The sequence below is a fragment of the Sphaeramia orbicularis genome, chromosome 9, assembly GCF_902148855.1.
Source record: "Sphaeramia orbicularis chromosome 9, fSphaOr1.1, whole genome shotgun sequence".
Taxonomy (NCBI): domain Eukaryota; kingdom Metazoa; phylum Chordata; class Actinopteri; order Kurtiformes; family Apogonidae; genus Sphaeramia; species Sphaeramia orbicularis.
This window is the reverse complement of record NC_043965.1, coordinates 44,476,884-44,488,088: the sequence shown is the minus strand read 5'-3', so window position 1 is coordinate 44,488,088 and position 11,205 is coordinate 44,476,884. Positions and strand designations below refer to the sequence as shown.

At 38.0% G+C, this 11,205-nt stretch overlaps 1 pseudogene; it reads left to right on the top strand.

The window, feature by feature from the left end:
* The first annotated feature begins 6,624 nt into the window (after positions 1–6,624).
* On the top strand, positions 6,625–10,204 carry LOC115426229 (GTPase IMAP family member 8-like; annotated as a pseudogene).
* Positions 10,205–11,205: the final 1,001 nt, after the last annotated feature.

Below are 11,205 nucleotides of genomic sequence, written 5' to 3'. Positions count from 1 at the left end.
ACAGAAGACCATTTATACACGTTTTCACATCTAATGCACTGACACCTAGGGAGATTTAATGTCCATATTTGGGTCCTATTTTTGGACCCAATATTTGATTATAAATTCATTAATTATGGGATGGATCAGAGCAAGAGGATAATTGTTTTGCATTTATATGAGGTCATCATTAGGTCCATCCTGGGGGGAAATATGTCTACATTTACCTTTTATTATTGGGTCTAAAAAAATGGAAAAGGGACAGATACTAAAATAAACCCAGTTTCATAGAAGCACCCAGCTGTAGACATGATGTGTCCAAATATTTACCTCCGCCAAGGAGGTTATGTTTTTGCCAGGGTTTGTTTGTTTGTTTGTTTGTTTGTCTGTCTGTCTGTTTGTCTGTCCGTTAGTGTGCAACATAACTCAAAAAGTTATGGACAGATTTTGATGAAATTTTCAGGGTTTGTTGGAAATGGGATAAGGAAGAAATGATTAAATTTTGGTGGTGATCGGGGGTGGGGGGGCCCACGGGGAGGGGGCATTTCCAACAAGCCCTGAAAATTTCATCAAAATCTGTCCATAACTTTTTGAGTTATGTTGCACACTAACGGACAGACAGACAGACAAACAAACAAACAAACAAACCCTGGCAAAAACATAACCTCCTTGGCGTGGGGGGGCCCACGGGGGGGGCCACTGATCAGTCTTGGTGGAGGTCTGCGCTCTCCGAGTGCTTCTAGTTATGTCCATATAGTTTGGAAACATTAATATTTCCTTAAATTTGGTAGATTTTTCTTCCTCAGTGAGATGTGAAGAAAGTGGATGGAAATTATTATTTACTGTCAGAACAGGAAAAATATTTTATAAATTTAGAGGAAGAGCATATGAAATGTTCCATGTTTAGTCATGGATTACAAAAAATAAATAAATAATAATAATAATAATAATAATAATAAATGTTGAGAGAAATGACGTCCAAACCATCTCTGAGGCTTTTTGGAAACAAAGATAACAAATGAAACCAAACTACAGTAATGAATGCAATGATATTTATCTCAATGTATAACGATGACAGTCATTATTGTTGCGTATCCCAGACCCCTGTTAGAAAAGAAATGCCTGGATTCAATTAATTTTCTGTTCCCCTAAGGTTTCACTTATCAGTGTTGTGCATGAACTAATTCATTTATTTTTCTATAACCTGAATTTAACATATTTATAACTAAAAAACTTGAACTAGTTCAGACTTTTTGTGAGATTCTGGATGTTTTAGGTCTAGATCAAACCTTGGTCATATGGGGTTAGCGCCTCAGCTGTGATCAATAAAACTGCAGTAAATAATATTCATAACAGTAGGAGACAGTAGTGATGGGCAATAATATGAACAGGTTTATTTAGAAAGAATAGAATAGAATAGAATAGAATAGAATAGAATAGAATAGAATAGAATAGAATAGAATGCCTTTATTGTCATTATACATATGTACAACAAAATTATAAGAGACAACTCTCTGGTGGTGCATAGTGCAAAACAGTTTAAAGAAGAAAAGAAGTGTAAATATATGTACAGTATAAAAACAGGCATGTCACCAACCAAGAAAACAGTAGAGATAAGTATATATTGCACAGAAATACTGGTTTATCTTCACTTAAAAAAAACTTAAATGAACTGAATGTTTGCTAGTTCTGAACTGAAATGCTGAACTATGAAGGTGAATGAATGTATTTGATTCTGTATAAATTTAACTTTGCACTAGTTGATGTTCAGTGTAAACTTCCACAACACTGTCACTGATTAGTGAATTGAGAAAAAAAAAAAATCTTGAATTAAGCAAAAAAAATCTGCCAGTGGAACAAGTGAAAATTATCTCAGTAAGATTTCTTGAAATAAGAGTTTCTAAATCTATTGTCTAAAAATAAGTTCTTTTATCTCCCTTACAAGTTACTCTGTAGGTGATTATGTCTTATTTTAAGTGTGATGAGAGATTTTGACTAGTAAATGAGAATAATACACTTTTTAAGATTTGGATTTTTGCAGTGTAAGTCCAAGACAAATTCTTAAAAACAGATGTTAAATTATGTATAAAAGCATGACAGTGAATGTTAATAACTAGAAATACCTTCATTTTACATCTGGTTTTACACCTACTTTTACAGTGAAACATTGAATATTTAGTTTCTTTTCATTCTAGGACATATTTATGATGATATTTAGGTTTTCCACAGTTAAGAAATAACCATGTAGAGGAAGTGCTAACCCAAGCCAAACCATTTAACATTACATGATAATAATAAAGTTTATACTGTAGTATTTATAGCTGTATCATTTAATATTGACCAGGTTGATGGGAATATTTGTGGAGGTTTGTGGTTATTTAAAAAAAGATTCACTCAAGATGTTTGAGGCGAACACGGATATTACGATAATCAAGCCAGCTGTTTCTGAAACGCAACCAGAAATGTCAAAGTGTTGGCACTGATGAAAGAGTCGGGGATTTTACAGAAGTTTTATGACTCTTGTACACCAAAAGGTGTCATGTCGGCTCCCAGACTGTGTCTGGATTTGTCTGTCTTTTATGTTGTCTGTCATTTCCTGTTTTATTTTGTTAAGTTTCCCTCACGTGTCATGTCTGGTGTTTTTACTTCCCTTCCCTGATTGTGTCACCTGTGCTGATTACCTGTCCCCGCCCTGATGTGTTTCACTTGTGTCTCATTGTCTTCCCTCCCTCTTGTGTATATAAGCCTGTGTTTTCCCCTGTTTGTCGCCAGTTCGTATTCCTCCTTTTTGGTGTATACTTACCAGCGTTTCTTCAGATCCTGTTTGTTTTCCTGTCTGTCTCTGACCCCGATTGTTCCTCGACTCCTGAGTTTTGCCTGACCCCCTATCTGCACTTCAGCCTCTCCAGCCACTCCCGTGTTCGACCTTTTTGCCCGGATTAATGGTACGTGATTCTGCCTTTTCCCCTATGTACTGTTGCCTGTCTGCTAGTCTCCCTGTGTATGACCTGGTCTGTCCCCTGATGCTCCTCTGTTTTCTCCTAGTCTGGTTCCCCTCGTGTGCTCCCAACCCGGGCCGTGGGTTTCCTCCTTTTGGATTCGGACATCGTGACGAATCCGCGCAGACAATACACTGAGGACTCACCCAAAACCTTTTTGTGTGAACTGTATTTCCTGTCTGTGTTTAATAAACACAACTTAATTGTATTTTTGTCTGCTGGTCCTGCTTTTGGGTCCAGATTTCGTACTTCCAGTCCTTACAATAGGGCTAGATTTTAGGTATTGGATGAGAGGAAGACTTGGATGTGTTTTCTTTTTATGCAATTTTATATCTGTTTAGCAGAATTTAATTGCTTCAGCATATTTCTAACCCATTAAGACCCAGTGGTACTTTTATGGCAGCTTCTAAATGATTTTTTTTTTTCTCTTTTTAATGTTTCTCATGTGATTTATCACCATTTATTGTAATAAAACCTCTGTTTTGCATTTTTCATTGTAAATCACTTCCTTTACCCTATATTTAATTTACTGATGATGTAGATGTTCATTAAAGCTCAGAGTAAACTTAAAGGTATTATGCAAAAACAGAGAAAACTGAAGAAACAGTGACTGTTTCAGCAAGTGAGGACTATTACCACGTTATAATTTTGCGTTTAACACTTAACAGTTTATGGAAATAAAACAGAAGCAGATCTGTGTAAGTGCTTCAGCAGGACTCAGACTCAGGTGGACACCCAGCTGTTACAGTGTGCTAGTCTGGGAGCTCATTCCATGACGTAACGATGATATTGAATTATTTACTCACTTACCATTGGTTTTCGGCCCCAAAACTACAGTTGTTGAAGAACAGGACCAAAAGCGACAAGTGAATGTTTTGGGCAGATAGCAGGGTGGACTCTCACGTACCTGGAATCACGGCGCTTCCCTCCTCCTCATTCATTCTCCAGACCACATGACGTGTGTGTGGTGTGACAGAGATGAAAGGGCACCATGACCAGGTCATGTGACAGCCAAATTAAACCATTAACATTTTTTATCATTGATCAAAATTTTAGTCACAAAAATTTTAGTCATGCAGTTTTTGTGGGGGGGAAAAAAGAGTAAAAAGGGCACTTGTAGGCAGAGGATCAAAGCGGCAGGGGCTCAAGCCCCCCCGGCCCCCTGCTTTGCACGTGCCAGACCATCATCTTCTACAACATTGATTCACCAGTAAAATCCATAGAGTTGGATCACTGACAGTGGATGGAGATGCTTGATTTGTGCTCAGTTAATGATAGATTTGACTAAAAAAGTCACTTTTTCTGCGGTTTTCTCAGTTTTTGTTATAATAAACCCCAACTTGAATCTGAGCTTTTATGAACATTTTCATAGTCAGTGAATTAAATCCAGGAAAATATCTGATTTATACAAATAAAATGCAAAATCCAGAGGATATTATTATAATAAATAGTGATCAATCACTTATGAAAGATTAGTTATTGAGAAAATTTCATTTGGGAACTGACACAAAAGTAGCACTGATCTTTATGGGTTAAATCACATCACCTTTGTCTAGTACAGACTAAAATGTTGCAGCAACAAGTTTTGTTTTAACCTCACATAAAAGACGAGACTTGATTTTGAAATAACGGCCTGGTTTCAGTTTCAAGTTTTACCAGTTTTTTAATATGGAGCTTGAAAAAAAAAAAAGTCAAGTAAAATACCAACATACCTGTACTGTGACTGAATCAGAGGCCTGTGACAAGTAATGATCATACACAGTAATGCATTCTGGGTAGCTGTTAATGCTCCTTACACATCAGTTTGTTTTCCTTTAGACACAGACTCAACATTACAACACAAGTTATGTATAGGTATGATTAAAATCTAAAGAAGAGAGTTTAAGAACTGCTTATTTTTTTGGTTTTAAAGGCTTAACATTGTTTTTACCCTGTATAAACAGGGATATGTGATTTTGAACTGTTCTTTATTTATCTGTCATGTGCTGTATATCGTTGAAAATATTTCTATAGGTGAGGTTTGTTGTATGTCCTTTTGACCTGTAATGACACCATCTGCTGGCTGTTATACATGTTGACACTCTCTGCAGGCCTTTACCTTTATGCCCAGTTGGCAGGTTACTATTGGTCAGGACCTTCTTTAAAAAAAACAAACACATTTTTTTAGGCATCAGTTTTGTTTGACTTGCTGATGAAGGCTTGAAGCCGAAATTTATTGAAGTGTTTCTAAGGTTTATATATGACCATGCCATGAGAATAAAGGCCCTCCGGTATCCGGGTGCACCTTTTAGGCACACTTTGCACTTCATTTTAAAGATCTTCATATTATTTTTCACAATTCAAATAAGGTTAGAATTCAAAAGTTGTTCATTTGTGCATGATCTTTAAAAATTCTGGCCACCAACTAAAATTTACACATTGTAAACAAAAGAAAATTACCAGACTAGCATCTGTCTCCCAAGTGTGCCTAAAACGCACTATTTCTTCCATTTGATATGTATGATTAGGGCTGACCTGGATTTACAAAAATCAAACCAAATTAGAGCAGAAAAATAAATCAATATATAATATTTAATGGTTTGATTTATAAGTGTGCATTTTACACACACTTGGTGACAGATGCTAGTATTTTTGAACATTTGACCTAGCACCAAAAATAACGCAAATTAACCAATGTTGGAGTTAATCATTGACACATGCCAGGATGCAAAAATCAAATAATGTGATCCACTTTTTATGTAGTATATTGAAAAAAAAATATTTTTTTTGTTTTTTGCATCCAAAAAAATGGTTTGTTTACATTACAAACACGGCATTTAAAGGGTTAAAAATGTGACAATTATTGAGTATTTAGTATTTTTATTTACGGCTCAAGTTGATGAAATAGAAAAAAGTGTAAAAGAATTAAAAACAAACTGTATGAAATTTTTTTGACATTATTCCACAAGTGTGCCAAAAAGGCCCACTTGGTGCTTAGTAAGGGCCTTACTGGACGGGATACCGGAGGGTTAAAGTGAGTGCCTCAGAGTTTTCTACCTGTTTGTCAACTATAATAGTATCCTCAACATTACAATATAAGATGGAACTCTACTTATATTCTAGGATGGTCAGAAGAGTAAAACAGTTTAGGTTTAGCTTCAACTTTTCTATGGAAGTGAAAATAACCCAAAATTAAACTGTAGTAACTTCAGTTACACATTTCCACAGACGCTCCAACTTTAGTTCTTTTAGCAGATTTGTCTTATTACACATGGATGATATTTCACTTCCAATTTGTCTTTTGTGCTTTAGAAGAATGCTATTAACAGTTGAATGCTGACAGATATTATAACCCCTATCAGCAGAGCAAACTGTCATCAAACACTGTTTCCTGCACCAAAACCTGTCGAAACCTGAACAAGTTGTGACAGGAAGTTGTCTGGCGGAGCAAAAGCCACAAGAAAAACAGAAGACTGTTTTCAAACACCTTGCTGTAGCGATAGACATGAAGTTGTCGCCAAGTGCAGAAACAACTATTTTTGGAATAATATCTGACCCCTAGAATAATACAGAGAAAGTTTAAAGACAGTATAGCCTTTGCATCCGTATCAGCGCATAGAAGAATCCTGCTGGGGTGGAGGTCGCCTTTTGCCCCCAAAGCTTCCCTATGGCTCAAGGACCTCATGGTATACTTAGACCTTGAGAAAAGAGCACAATCTGAGGGGGGCACCCAGGAAATGTGACTGTGTTTGGGGCTGTATGACTGAGTCCATAGCTAAATTAAAGACAGGGCTAATGGAAAGCTGACCTCTGCCTATGGTAGGAAGGAATGATGAGTCACCAACAGTTGTTTTTCATTTTTTACTATAATTTTTTTGAAGTAGGACCAGGGGGGTGGGGAGGGTGTATTTGTGCGTAAAGGAAAAGCAAAGTGTTATTGTATTTTTGTTCCTGGAAAGGTGTGTGTGTGTGGGGGGGGGCAACAGGCGCATTATTGCTTATTACACATTGTACTTCCTGTGAAATCAATAAAATCATTTATTAAAAAAGAAAAACAGAAAACAAGTCTCTGATAGTCAACATGTTTTGAGACAGACTATTCAGAGGACAACAGGATGTACCGACTGGGTTTATCTGCAAAAGGAGAGAAAAAGAATAGAATAGAATAAAGTTGAATAGAATAGAATAAAGTAGAATAGAATAAAGTACAGTAGAACAGAATAGATCTTTATTGTCAAAAGAACAATGAAAATTCATTTAGCAGCAAAAACAATTCGTGCAAAAAAGGACTGTAAAATATCGCACAACATACTGAAAAATGTAAGCAGTGTATGAAAACTACAAGATAAAATATCAAATATACATATAAAGCCCTACAAAAACTACTGATGTATACAAAACATAATGTGTTGTTTACTTTTAATCCCCCTTGGCCAAATACAGTGTAAGATTCTTTTGAAAGTTACTGCATTGTCATTTAGATTAGACTGTCTTTGTATAAAACTTATTACATACATATTTATATGTGAAAGGACTCAGATATTACAACTGCACAAAGCCTTGATTTCTTATTTTTTCCATGTTACTTATTATTTTGTTGGTTTATTATTCATTTTTGTTCATTTTAATGATCACTTTGACTGTTTTTGTTCATTTTGTTGCTTAATTTTTTCTTTTATCCACTTCATTTAGTCAATATTTTCCACATTATTTATTATTTTGTCAATATTTTATTTTATTTTTTTGTTCATTTTATTTATTATTTAACCTATGTAAACCCAGTGTGTCCATCCACTGTCATTGATCCAACTCCATGGGTTTTACTGGTGAATCAATGCTGTAGAAGATGACGGTGTTTCCATGGTGACTATGGAGCCTCTGAACGTCCAAATATGGTCATATCTGATGACCATGAAAAGATGAAGAACTGTATTTTACACCAATTATTGACATGGATTGATAGGATTAGTGGATCAGCAGGTATTAAACAGTTTATGACTACAGATGATTTTGATTGTTAACATCTTTAAGGGTTGAAGTTCTGGATTTTCTTCTTTGTTGTTATTGAACAAAAGGCAGAAAATTACTGGATACTTCAGTGACAAATGATATTCTAACACTTATCCTGTGATTTGGACAATTAATGTTAAAATCACATTTCCAGAAACGTTCAATGGTTACTGATGAACTGTCACTGACTTTCAGTCTCTTTTTGTTTCAGTGTCTGGATTCCAGATTGTCCTCGTAGGACGAACGAGGACCATAAAAGACAACTCGGTAACTCCATCTTGCAGAGGGAAGCATTTGACAGACTTTATTACAATAAGACGTGTGACTCCGCCCACAGCGAGTGGAAGGGAAAATCCATGACAGTGGTGAAGACCCTGGACCTCTTTGGTCTGCCAGTGGAGGTTGTACGAGACCAGATGAAGACCTTCACAGACCTCCACAAACCAACTGTCCTGCTGCTGTTGGTCAAACGTTCAGAATTCACAGGGAAAGTCAAGCTAAGACTGGGGTTCATCCTGAGTCTGTTCAGTCCGGACACCATTAAACGCTCCATCGTCGTCCTCACAGACAAGGAGAAGCAAAGAAGCTTCACCGTCATCGGACTGACGACAGACTGTGAGGGACGACAGTACAACATGTTTGAAGAGGACAAAGGACAGTTAATGTGCATGATTGAGGACATTTTGCGTGAAGGCAAATGATCAGTCACAGCCTTCAGTGAAAGGACGATCAGGTCAAAGTCCGAGCAGATGGAACCGCCTTTAAACCTGGTTCTGTGTGGGAGGGGAGGAGTCCGGAAGACATCGGTCACCAAGGCCATTTTAGGTCGGACTGAGTGTATTTCAGAGTTGGTCAAACGCCAGGTGTAGGTCTGTGGACGTCGGGTCTCCCTGGTGGAGCTGCCTGCCCTGAATGGAAAACTTCAAGAAGAAGCAAATGAGGATTCACTTCAGTCCATCGCACTCTGTGATCCTGAGGGTGTCCACACCTTCATCCTGGTCCTACCTCTAGGTCTACTCACCACCAAAGACCAGGCAGAGTTTGAAGCTATCCAGAACATGATCGGATCTCGAATCAATGACTTCACTGTGATTCTGTTCGCGGTGGAGTCAGATCCAGGAGCTCCAGCTGTTCAAAGATCTCTGAATGGGACCAGAGATGTCCAGCAGCTGTGTCAGAGCTTAAGAGGAAGATTTGGGGTTCTGAACACCAAGGACAGACAAAAAGTCTCTGAGGTGTTGGATGTGGTGGAGAAGATGAGAGAAGAAGGTTCCACATGTTTCACGAAGGACATGTTCACCAAAGCTCAGACCCATCTGATGAAGATAAGTGAGATACTCACGGGTGGTGAAATTCAGAGTAGAGACAGTATCAGGATGATCCTGATTGGCAAGACCGGCTGTTGCAAAAGTGCGACTGTAAACACCATTTTAGGGAAAGATTATTTTTACTCTAGAGCTCGCATGAGGTCGGTCACTAAGGTGTGCCAGAAAACATCAGGGGAAGTTGATGGTCAGCCCATCGTTGTGGTTGACACCCCTGGTTTGTTCGACACAAACGTTTCCAATGATGAAATCCAACGAGAGCTGGTCAAATATGTCAGCATGTTGGCTCCTGGACCTCATGTCTTTTTAGTAGTGATGCAGTTCAGCCACTGCACAAAGGAGGAAATCGAAACCGTGGAACTGATCAAGAAATACTTCGGCAAGAAGTCAAAAAACTTCATCATCGTGGTGTTAACCAGAGAAGACGAAATGGACGGAGAGTTGCTGGAAAGTTACATGAGATCGGGAGACTTGGAGGATTATATTGTGAAACTAATCACCGACTGTGGAGGAAGATACCACGTCTTCAATAACAAAAATCAAACTGACCGAAAACAAGTCATGGAACTGATGATGAAGATTAAGATGATGCTGAAGAGGAACGGCAGCAGCTACTACACCAATGAGAAATTCCAAGAAGCTGAGGCAGCCATAAAATCGAAAATGGACCGAATTTTGAAGGAAAAGGACATGGAGATGAAGAGAGAACTGGATGAAGTCGACAGAAAGTATTAGAGAGAACTTTCATCTAAGGTTGTGAGGAGCAGAGAGCTTCAGGAGAAGGTGTCGTGCATATCCAAAGAATGTCAGCAGATCCAAAAAGACAAGGAACGTAAAGAAGAGCTGCTCAGACAGATGAAACGGGAGGACAGTCAGCGAAGGGAGGAGCAGGGATCTGAAACCACGAAATGACGCCAGGAACTGGAGGAGCAACTGAGGGGAAGAGAAGAAAACCTGAGAAGGCTGCAGGCGGAGTACGAGCAGGAGGAGGGAGGAGAAGAGGAGGCTGCATGATGAGGGAAGGAAACGAAAAGAAGAAGAATACAAGCGGGTGTACATGGAGGTGAAGAAGATGTACGAGGAGGAGGCTAGGAGGAAGGCGGAGAAGTCCAACCCGTTCAGCTCCAGGTACAGGAACCACTGCACTGCCATGATGACGGGGATTGGCGACTGGATTCAGCATCCGAACAACTGCACCATCCTCTAGAAACGCCAACAAAAACACCCGAATATTAGTGTCACGAAGTCGAGTCTTTATTTCTGTGAAGTTTAAAGAGTTGGACAAACCAGACGGTTGGACGCTAGTTTGTACAAGATGGTACAAGACATAAACACACGTATAGTCGCTGTTTTTAGACACATACTTCTTCTGATTTTCTTAACTTTAAGTCAAAATACAGCAAATAAGCATCATTTGATTGTTTGACATGATGGAAATAATGTCCAGGCAGTTCTTTATGGTTTAAACACTTATATCCTCCTCAGTTTTATGACCCTCTGGATACCTTCATGCAAAACTATAAAATCATCAGACATCAGTATTTTTTCTGCTCTTTTTTTCCATCTTCAGCTCTGCTCTAAACTACCAAACACTCAGTCATTTTCAGGATTTTACCCTTTAAATGCCTGTTTAAATTTTCTGAAAAATTTTATTTTTATTATTAAAAAAAAAAAATTAAAAGTTTATTATTTTCCATATAATAAACAGTAGGGGGGCGGGGCTTTAGTGGTGATTAGAGTCTTGGATCCATCAAAGATTAGGAACAACAGATCTGATTGAATCAGTATTTTTTAAGTAGTGTCAGATACAGGGTGTCCCAAAAAATGTGACATTATTTCATCACCTAATAATTTTTTTTTTTAAAATCTGTGCTCTTTTTGCTCAGAGAAGTGGAATCATTTTTATTGTTGTG